Below are 11,283 nucleotides of genomic sequence, written 5' to 3' on the forward strand. Positions count from 1 at the left end.
TCTGAGCTCTGCTCCCTGCCTGGAGGTTAGCCCTGCGATCGGAGGGACACGGGAACCTCAGGCCTCCTCTTCCTTGGTTCTGTCCCTGTCCTAAAAATGCTTGCCCACAGAGTCTCTCCAGACAGTTTGGATTGTTGTAGCCACGCGTTCCGGGAAACAAACTCACTCAGAAGGACAATGCAGATAGTGGAGTGCAGTTTATTACATGGGCGGGCCCAAGGCAGAGTCTCCTCTTAGCCAAGGACCCCAACCAGCATTTGTGAAAATCTTTTATACCCCATGTGTACGTGTCTGAACCCACCACTCCAAATTCCTTGAGACTTACATAAACCAAGGAAAACACAATCCCAGTAACCCTATCATTCACGTGCTATGTGCTCATGTGCTCAAACAGTCAAACAATTAGCCAACAATCAATAAACCCGAGGTTACACTCCGATAGACACAGAAACTTTTATGGCCTGTCTGGAGGAAAGGGTGATTAGTGTATGTTTTCTCTTAGGCGATGAGTAACCTAGATACAATCTTCAAGGTCCCCCTGTCTGGAGGGGGTCTTATCCTTCTGTTGTTGTTTTCATAGGCACTAAACACAGAGTTCAGAGTCCATAGGAAAGGAGGCCGAGCATGGTCAGCATGAGCAGGCCTAAGGTAGAGTCGAGGCCCTATGAATTCCTTCTTCAGGATGTGCAGAGAGGGAGGAGGGGAGGACTCTGGAGCAACTATGAAAATACCAGCAATGATAAGAACAATGGAAATAATCAAGGCCACTGTTAATATTGGCCATGATATCCAAACACTCATTTTAAAATTCTAATTCATATCCAAACTGTTCAAAATAAGTAGTATCATAACATTTCAAGTGCAAGTATCTCAGAACACAACTCTAACAGGCTAACAACAACAACATTATGTGACTTAAAAAATCCAGTCCAGGGATTTTAGGTGTTAGGCCCTTCTGGATCGAACAGCTAAGGTGATGTCTTCAGGACCTGGTTACTCTTCCTCTCTCCTCTCTGCTTTATCTGGTTTGAAATTACTCTGAGACAGCATTGCTCAATTCAGTAGATCCAAGCAGTCCAGACTTACCTCAAGAGGAAATTAAAATCTCTCTTTCTGGATAATTTGAATTCAAGTGCTGGGCCTGATTTTTATTGGTATAGATTGGGTCACATGATCACCCATGAACCAATCACTGTATTGGGAGACACCATGCCCACTACTTTCTTTCTTTTTAATTGAAGTATAGTTGATTTACAATGTGTTAGTTCCAGGTATATAGTCAAGTGATTCTTTTTCAGATTTTTTTCCATGATAGGTTTTTATAAGATATTGAATATAGTTTCCTGTGCTATACTGTAGGTCTTTGTTATTTATATTATATATAGCAGTATGCATATGTTCATCCCAAACTCCTAATTTATTTCTTCCCCTCCCCCTTTGGTAACCATGTTTGCTTCCTATGCCAGTGAGTCTATTTTTGTTTTGTAAATAAGTTCATTTATATCATTTTTTTTTAGGTTCCATATGCATGCTCAATTGTGTCTGACTCTCTGCAACCCCATGGACCATAGCTCACCTGTGCCAGATTCCCCTGCCCATGGGAATCTCCAGACAAGAATACTGGAGTGGGCTGCCGTTTCCTCCTCCACAGGATCTTCCCAACCCAGAGACTGAACCTGAGTCTCCTGTGTCCCCTGCATTGGCAGGCAGATTCTTTACCACTGTGCCTTCGATTCTACAATGATGCCCGTTGCTACTAGGACAAGCCTGGATCATGTGTGCATCTCTGGAGAGAAAGAGTATGACCTCAGTGCCCCCTACCCTTGCGGAACACCAGGCTTGTGTGTCAGTGGGGGGTATTTTCAAAAGAAAAGTGGGTTCCTGGTCCAAAAGAAAAAAGAACAGATATTAGATGGCAAAGACAATAAACATCCATTGCAGATGTTATGCCCTTTTACAAACAAACAAACAAACAAACAAAAAAACAACCTCAGAAAGGTACATCATTTTCTTAGGGTCATATAGTGAGTAAACTGCAAATTGGTATTCAAATCTAGATCTGATGGCCTCCAAAGCTACATCCTGTAGGCAGTCCTTCCTGCTACATTGAGTATCAAGGGGAAAGGGAGATAGAAAAGAAAGGAGGGGTGTCAGAAGCAGAGAAATGTACACAAAAGAAAAAACTTTCCTGAATTAATTCAGATTAAGCTTACAAAATGCCCTGATACAGTACAACTGTGTCATGAGAGGAGGGGGAAACTCATTAACCTGTTGGAACTGACTATCTCATGATGAAAATTAATACTCTCATAGTCTGGAGCAAGAAGGTATCTTAGGTGACTCCAGATCCCCTGGGCTCACGCGAACCACCCGGCACAGTTCCTTATCATCTCCCTTATCCGTCCTTTCAATAGGTGCAAAGGCTGTGGGTCACCTGGAAGTTGGCAGGATCCCTCTTCTGCCTTGAAGAGATGTGTGTTCTCTTCACCTAGACTAATGAAGAAAAATAAGAGGATTGACTTTTATAATCCTCTGTGCCTCTGTTTGTCTTGGCCACTGACACTCCATAAATGTCTTTAATACTGTGATACCAATGCTGCCTCGGTTAAATCCTTCACAGTGGAGGCTGGGGTGCCCTCAACCCTGTCTCTGCCGTTTTACTTCATACATCTTTTTGTATTCTTTGACTACAAGCAACAGAAGCCCCCTCTGGCTAACTTAAGTTGAAGGGTGTATGATGGTTACAGAATACACAGAAAATCTGAGCGACTTGGCTTCAGGAAGGACAGAAAGCAGGACAACTCCATGGATACAGGAGGATGAAAGTCATCAGGGTAACCCAACTGAGCGGGCAAATTAGAGTGGATTTAACCTGCCCTCTGATCATCAAGACTTGCCTCTCTGTATAGGCTTTTGTCTGCCTGGAAAAAAAGGGTGCCTTTTTCTTTGCTCAAAGATGTCTCAGCTCCCTTTGCTGTGTGCCTTTTGTAAGGATCACAAAAGGCCAGCAGTGGCCACAGATGTAATAAACAATCTTCTCAGGTTGCTGCCATAAAGAAATACATCAACTCCAACAATTTGTGATCGTGTGTATTTCTACTCACAGTTCAGATTCTAAGGAGAGATTGACTAGTTGGAGCCACTGATAGTTTCATGAAATCTCAGGAAGTCAGGAGTTGGCCACTGATAGACAGTTTCATGAAACGTCAGGGAGTCAGGAGTTGAAAGGATGGAGTGGAAGGAGAGAGAGAACTCAACACCTAAAATCAGCATTCTTTCTCAAAGAAGGAAAAATACTTCTGGGCAGACCATACTAATGGGTGTTCACTACCCCCGTGAGCTGAACAGGAAGTAAGTGCTCTCCCTTACTCAAGGATGCTGTGTCACCAAACTGGAAGGAATCGTCTACAGTGAATCTGGTGTGTATGGTACCCCCATGGAACTGTGCAATACCCCTTGCCCTTTCCCTAGATGCCTCCCGCCTTACCAGTCTTTCCAGATATAACTGATTCTGGGCTAGAGTTGCTGTCATCTCAGTTCTTTTGCTGAAAGCTCAGATAGATCTCTCAGCCTAGCATGGTGTAGGAAGGATAACTAGCTTACAACTCTTCCTACCTTGCTGCTTCTTCTTCATCACCCAAGGAGAGGAGGCCCATGTCTTCAAAAGTCTTCCCCACTTGGATGACCACTTGCACCCTCTCTTTCAAGCTTTCTAACCTGCATTCCATACTCCTCCCTCTGAAAGCCACCTCTGCTTCACTGAAGGAAGATGTCTCTCCTTTTTGCCTCTTGTGTCTTGCAAACTCAGAGTCTTTAGTTCAATAGAATGCAAACAAAAGTTTTCTTCTAATTTCAGGAGGAATGGAAGGAGTGAATGCTCTACCTTCAGTCCGCTCTTCCTTGCTAGTTATCTTCGAAGCAAAAACACTAACGTAAATGCTGTTTTCCCCTTGTCTGACCCCACCTAAGAAAAGCAGACCCTTCCCTTTAATGTGTCTTTGACCTTCTTTCTTGCAGAAAAATTACTCTTGAATGACTGGGCTAAACAGCTTTTGACCCCTTTCTGAGCCCGGCCTATATTATAAAAGCCATCACATTAGCTGTGAGTGGCTGGGCCTGAGCCACTGGGACAGCAGGAACCAGGTCCTATTAGACTCCTTCCGATCCTCAGATCTCTTTCCTGATAGAAGGGTAGGGGATGGTCTCACTTCATCACATCATATCACATCTTTTTTCTATTTTAATTCTTGTCTACCTTGCTCTTGATTCTCCCAACTATTAACCTTGATATTCATTTCAATGGTTTTAGCCTTAACTGACCTTTAGACTTAATTCATAGCACTGCTTCCTGGTGCCTCTCAACAACCCTTCTTTTCTCACCTAGTCTGCTGCTGCTGGACTCAGATATTAGTCAAAGGATTCTGTCATATTAGGGAACTGTCTGTAAAGAAGGGAGAAGTGAAATAGGAAAATGGAAAAAAAGAAAAACATGAACAGGGAAGTTTTGATGAAATGTAATTTCATGAAAATCTATCTTGGTCAAGGACAGACACAATGAGAAGCCCTGGCCACCCTTGACCAGATTGATGGTATTGGGTAGAATGGGAGAAAAGGGCTAGTGCTAGAAGCAGGAAAGAACCAACAAAGTCAATTCCAATGCATACGGCAGGCTATGTCTAATCTCTAAGCAGCAGGACTTCCTATGGGATAAGCAACGAATTTATTCAATCTCCACTGCAACCTGGATCCAACAAGAAGAGAACTGGGCAGAGTGGGAAAGAGCTACGATCCTTGGGGCAGATGGTAACAGCTAGGCAGCCCACCAGCATCACTGCCAGGTTCAGCAATTCCTTGTCATTTTTGAACTAGGAGATATTGGAAAGAATTCTAGAGTTATCCTGCTGCTAATGGGTCTTCCCAGTGTAATCTCAAAGGTCTGTATTGAAGTGAAAGTCACTCACTTGTGTCTGACTCTTTGTGACTCCCATGGACTGTAGCCCACCAGGCTCCTCTGTGCTTGAAATTCTCCAGGCAAGAATACTGGAGTGGGTAGCCTTTCCCTTCTCCAGGGGAGCTTCCCAATCCAGGGATCGGACCCAGATTGCCTCCACTGCAGGCTGATTCTTTACCATCTGAGCCACCAGGGAAGCCCAATCTCAAAGGTCTAGGCTTGGGTACAGAAGAACTGGAAATATCTGACTCAGGGAGGATCAGAGCGATGAGCTCAAAGGTAGCACCCAGGAACTTGATTCCTTTCTGAAGACACAGCTGATCAAGAATGTTGGGAAAGTGGGGGTGGTTGTGGGGGTCAGGTGTTACACATCAGCTCTCCTCTCACCAATATCCATCTTGGGTGAACCCAGACATCCTTAGGATCTCAGTTGGTATGAAGCTCAGGATATTCCAAGCGGCTCTCCTAGACTCTCTACCTCACACCCAACTGCCTATTAGACATCTCCACCTGGATACTCCGCAGTCACACCAGACTCAGCGTGGCCCAGCCTGGACCATGGCCTGTCCCCAGACTTTCTGTTTTCCCCATTTCAGGGCAGCATCTCATTACCAACACATAGTTTCCCAAGGCAATAACTTGAGCACTATCTCTGATTCCTCTCTCTCCCCTACACCCCTTGCAGTTAGTCAACCACTGAGACTTGCTAACAATAAGACAGAGAGAGGGAATGCATGGAATATATTTCAGCCATTAGAAAGGAAATCCTGCCATTTGAGACAACTTGGATGAAACTTGAGGGCATTATGCTAAGTGAAATAAGTCAGACAGAGACAGATAAATACTATATGTTATCATTTATATGAAGAATCTAAAAAAGAAAAAAAACTGAAATCATAGAAATAGAGAGCAGATTGGTAGTAACCTGGGGCTGAATAGGAGAAATGGGGAGACGTTATTCAAAGCATATAAACTTCCAGTTATAAGATCAAGGGGATCTAATATACAGTATGGTGATTATAGCTAATAATACTGCATTATATACTTGAAAGATCCTAAGAGAGATCTTAAATGTCCTCATAACACAAAAAAATGGTAATTATGTGACAGGATGGAGGTGTTAGCTAATGCTAGCAGTGATAATCACTTTACAATACGTAAGTGTACCAAATTAATGTGTTATACACCTTAAACAATATTACTTGTCAAATATACCTCAATAAAACTGAAAAGAACAGATTAAAAGATGGCTTCGTCTTTCCTAGGCCTCACACATACAATTAGAGGCACCTAATTCATGCTCTTGTAATGCACAATCTTATCTTAATATTGATTGTCGTTGCTTGACTGCTGAGTTGCCTCTGACTCTGTGTAACCCCATGGACTGTAGCCTGCCAGCCAGGTTCCACTGTCTGTGGGATTTCCCAAGCAAGAATCCTGGAGTGGTTGCCATTTCCTTCTCCAGAGGATCTTCCAGACCCAGGGATTGAATCACACATTGAATTCCACAACCTGAATCTTCCAGACTCAGGTTTACCTAGGTCTCTTGCGGCTCCTGCGTTGGCAGGTGGATTCTTTACCACTGAGATCTGGGAAGCCTCACTGATCATGCTACCTCTTATAACAGCCATATTTCCATTGTATTACCACTTAATGATAGTCTCCATGGGAACAAGCTGCTGTGTTATATCCCCCCAAACAAGCACACAATAGACATTAAATAAACTGTAAAATAAATAGCTATTTAGTAAGTGATGACCAAATTTTTTGGCTTATTTAATTCTCTTCCCTTACTTCTAAAGCGGCAAGGCTGTTCAGTATGGTCCTTCCCACCGTCACTTTCAAGGGAGTTCAGTGTTGTGGTTGAGATCACAGACTCTGGATTCAGGCATGGCTGAATCATTCTGGCTCCTCCACATTTTAACTGTGGGAATCTGACCAAGTTACTTAACCCTTCTGAGGCTCACTCCTTCATCTGTAAAATAAGGGTGTTCACAGAGTCATGTGTAGTTTGTGAGGATTAAGTTCGGTAATATATGGCTCTTGCTTTGTGCATACTGCCTATGTGCTCAGTTACTAAGTCATGTCTAACCCCCAAGGACTGTAGACTACTAGGGCTTTCTGTCCATGGGATCTTCCAGGCAAGAATACTGCAGTGGGTTGCCATTTCCTTCTCCATGATATATACTAAGTGCTCCAAAAAAAAAAAAAAAAACCTTTGTAACGATCATTCCTCCTTTCAACTCTTTTCCTCTCCTCCAGCCTGTGTGTTCCAAAGTCTGGAGGAAGTCAATATGACTGTGGCTGCAAATGGGAAACACATTCCATCTTTTAAGTATATCTTTAACCTGAGGCTTTTGTTCCAAGGAGAGGTTGAAAGAGAAGGGGTGTCTTTGTGATTCCAGCTATCTTATTTTCAAGAGGAAATCATCACACAGACTCACAAGCAGCCACAGAGCGCCGAGCCAGAGAGCCTGGCTCAGAGAAGTGATGCCGCCTGCTCAGTGCAAGGAGATCGGCCTCAGAGACAGATCTCATTAATGTTAATGGCCTTGGTGCAGCTAATTAGCAGCACCCCACACTCAATATTTACCCTTGTGTGCCTACAAAGTTCCACTCTCTCCTTGGGAAGCAGGCTGTTTCTCTACCTGACTCATGGCGAGGAAACCTCTGTTGCCAGATAATGCCTCCATCTCTGCCTGGGTAGGCTTGCTGGGGGAAAGCTGACGGGGCTCCAGCCTGAGGCCTGGTGGAAAGGCATGATTGGCCTTCCAGTCCCGGGTGGAGCACAGCACTGAGCCTCACCCAGAGTGCGTGCCATTCTCATGAGTCAGCCAGGCAGCTGTTGGCCCCAAGTGCCACCCAGAACGTCTGCATGTGAGACATCCCCTTCTTCCTTCCAAGGAGTGGTTCTCTGAGCTCTAGACAGCCCCTTCCTTCCTGCAGGGCCTGGGAGAAGGGGTGAACGGCCAAAAAAGGGCCTTCTGGGAGGCGGGGCTATGTGGAGAGCTCCTGGTGACCTGCCCACCATTCTCTCCACAACCTCTAACAGAGCTCTGAAGCTGAACCACACCATGAGCCCCGGGCTGGGAACATATGATGGTGACTGGCAGTGAATAATGCAGGGCTCTTCCTGGAGAAGCCCCAGGAGACTAACCTGCAAGGAACTTCCCTGGTTAAAAATCCAGCTTCCAATGCTAGGGACGGGGTTCTCTCTGGCCAGGAAACTAAGATGCCACATGCCCAGGGCAATTAGGTTTGCAAGTTGGAACTAGAGAAGAGCCTGCCTGCTTCAGTGAAAGATTCCACAACTAAGGCCTGACATAGCCATAAATAAGTAAAGATGTCGATTCAGTGTGTTAAAGACTCACTTGCAGCAATCACATGCACTGAGGGAGCGTGGGCCAGAGCCAAGGGTCAGAGAAGGACTGCTCAGGACGGACCAGGGGAGTCGAGAAGAGCTCCATGGAGGCAGAACTGTTGAACTGCCTGAGCACCAGGAGCCCTGAGCACAGACCTGTCTCCAGTGGGGAGGTGAGCTCCCTAAGGGCCCTGTCCCTTCCTCGGAAGCAACCAACAGGCTTGGAACCTGAGGAAGCATCTCATTGCTGAGCCCTGGTTCTGAGTGAAGTGATGCAGATAGAGAGGCTGCCTCCAAGACCAAATGTTCTAGAGACCAGCAGGAACCTGGGCTGGTTCCCTGGAAGGTCACCTTCTCAGCTCACTGTGTTCTTTTCTGCCTCAGATGCCCTCCAAGCCTGTGGCCTTGCTCCATGGTGAATATCAATCACACCGATGACCACTCAGGGCTAGTGGTCTCTCCTTAACCCCCAAGAGATGTGCAAAGACTGAATGAGGTGTCACCTCTCCAAAATTCACATGTTGAGACTTAACCCCCATGTGATGATGTTGCTTCCCTGGGGGCTCAGTGGTAAAGAATCTGCTTTGCAATGCAGGAAATGCAGGAGACTCAGGTTCAACTCCTGGGTCAGGAGGATTCCCTGGAGAAGAGCATGGCAATCCACTCCAGTATTCTTGCCTGGAGACTCCCATTAGCAGAAGAGCCTGGTGGGCTATAGTCCATAGGGTCACAAAGAGCCAGACATGACTGAAGCGACTGAGCACATAGGCACATGAGGATAGCAGAAAGTGAGGACTTGGGAGATGGTTCGGGTGTGAGGGTGCAGACCTCAGAAAAAGGATTAGAGGGACTTTCATGGTGGTCCTGTGGCTAAGACTCTGCCTTTTCAGTGCAGGGGGCCTGGGTTCAATCCCTGGTCAGAGAACTAGCTCCCATAGTCAGTCAGTCAGTTCAGTCACTCAGTCGTGACCGACTCTTTGCAACTCCATGAACTGCAGCACGCCAGGCCTCTCTGTCCATCACCAACTCCTGGAGTTTACCCAAACTCATGTCCATTGAGTCAGTGATGCCATCCAACCATCTCATCCTCTGTCATCCCCTTCTCCTCCTGCCCTCAATCTTTCCCAGCATCAGGATCTTTCCAAATGAGTCAGCTCTTTGCATCAGGTGGCCAAAGTATTGGAGTTTCAGCTTCAACATCAGTCCTTCCAATGAATACCCAGGACTGATCTCCTTTAGAATGGACTGGTTGGATCTCCTTGCAGTCCAAGGGACTCTCAAGAGTCTTTTCCAACACCACAGTTCAAAAGCGTCAATTCTTCAGCACTCAGCTTTCTTTACAATCCAACTCTCACATCCCTACATGACCACTGGGAAAACCATAGCCTCGACTAGACATTCCTTTGTTGACAAAGTGATGTCTCTGCTTTTTAATAAGCTGTCTAGATTGGTTGTAACTTTCAAGGAGCAAGCGTCTTTTAACTTCATGGCTGCAATCACCATCTTCAGTGATTTTGGAGCCCAAAAAAACAAAGTCAGCTACTGTTTCCCCTGTTTCCCCATCTATTTGCCATGAAGTGACGGGACAGGATGCCATGATCTTAAGTTTTCTGAATGTTGAGCTTTAAGCCAATTTTTCCACTCTCCTCTTTCACTTTCATCAAGAGGCTCTTTAGTTCATCACTTTCTGCCATAAGGGTGGTGTCATCTGCATGTCTGAGGTTATTGATACCACGCGCTGCAGCTAAAGATCCTGCATACTGCAACTAAGACCTAGTGCAACCAAGTAAATTAAGTAATTTGAATAAAGAATTAGTGCCCTTATAAAAAGGACCCAGAGAGCTCTCTTACCCTCTTCCCAACATGTGAGGGCACAAGGAGAAGATGCAGTGAAGGGTCCAGCAGAGAACTCTCACCAGAGCCCAGCCATGCTGGCACCCTGATCCCAGACCCCCAGCCTCAGAGACTGGCGGAAACACACTTCCATTGTGGATAAGCTACCCAGTCTTTGGTGCTTTGCTGTGGCAGCCCAAACTCAGACAAAATGCTGGCTCAAAAGGAATCCATCAACCCAGTGAAGTGGTTGCTTGGCCAAAGCCCGGCCCCTAACTGCGCTGGAATTCTTGCTCCACCCTTAGCCCTGTTCCTGTTGAACATGTCCTGGAACCATGCAAGGCATTGAGAGAGAGAGAGCTCGAGTCCCCCAGGGACCCCCATGGAGCTCGGGAGGGTGGGCTGCTCTGTGCTTTCAGGCAGGAGTTGGAGCTAGAGGGTGATCTGCTGCTGCAGAGGTGACTGCAGAACCAGTGGCCTCTCACCAAACCCCAGGAGCCACCCACCCACTCCTGACACGCATGCACCCACCACAGCCTTCAGCTCTGTTACCAGGGCACCACGGAAAGCGGTGTGGGTGGAGTCGTCAGCCAGGCCCCTGGATGGGCTCCCTGCCAGCCATTCTCTTTTGGACTAAAGGATTGTAGAACAAGCCGTGGCTTCAAGGAGGGACCCTCTGTTAGCTACTGTTTTGTATGCTACCGTACGGCCGAGTCTACATCTCACAGGACAATGCAAGATCAATGAGGAGCTGGTTTACCCCAGGTGGAGCCTTCCCGTGGAGTCCTCAGCGGCCTGGGCTTGTTTGTGGACTTGCGCTGGACTACAGAGCAGGGCCTGGCCCGACGGCACTGGCCTGGGAGCCGGCAGGGAGACTGTGATCAGCTGCACATGGGGCCTACTTCCAGGCGTCCGCTTCCCGGACTGAAGCTATTTCCACTTGACTCCAACAGCTTTCTTAACCTGTCTTTCTCTTGTTCTCTCGGGTGACCCCAAGGGCACTGTTTCAGGACAAAGCAGAACAGTCAAGACAGAGACAGCCCCAGCGTCAGGGCACATTCCGCCCTGATAAGTCACAGCACATCTGCCCTGGCCTGGCCTGGAACATCCTTGGACCCATGGCAGCTGAACACGAGTG

The sequence above is a fragment of the Ovis aries genome, chromosome 15 (assembly GCF_016772045.2).
Source record: "Ovis aries strain OAR_USU_Benz2616 breed Rambouillet chromosome 15, ARS-UI_Ramb_v3.0, whole genome shotgun sequence".
NCBI lineage: Eukaryota > Metazoa > Chordata > Mammalia > Artiodactyla > Bovidae > Ovis > Ovis aries.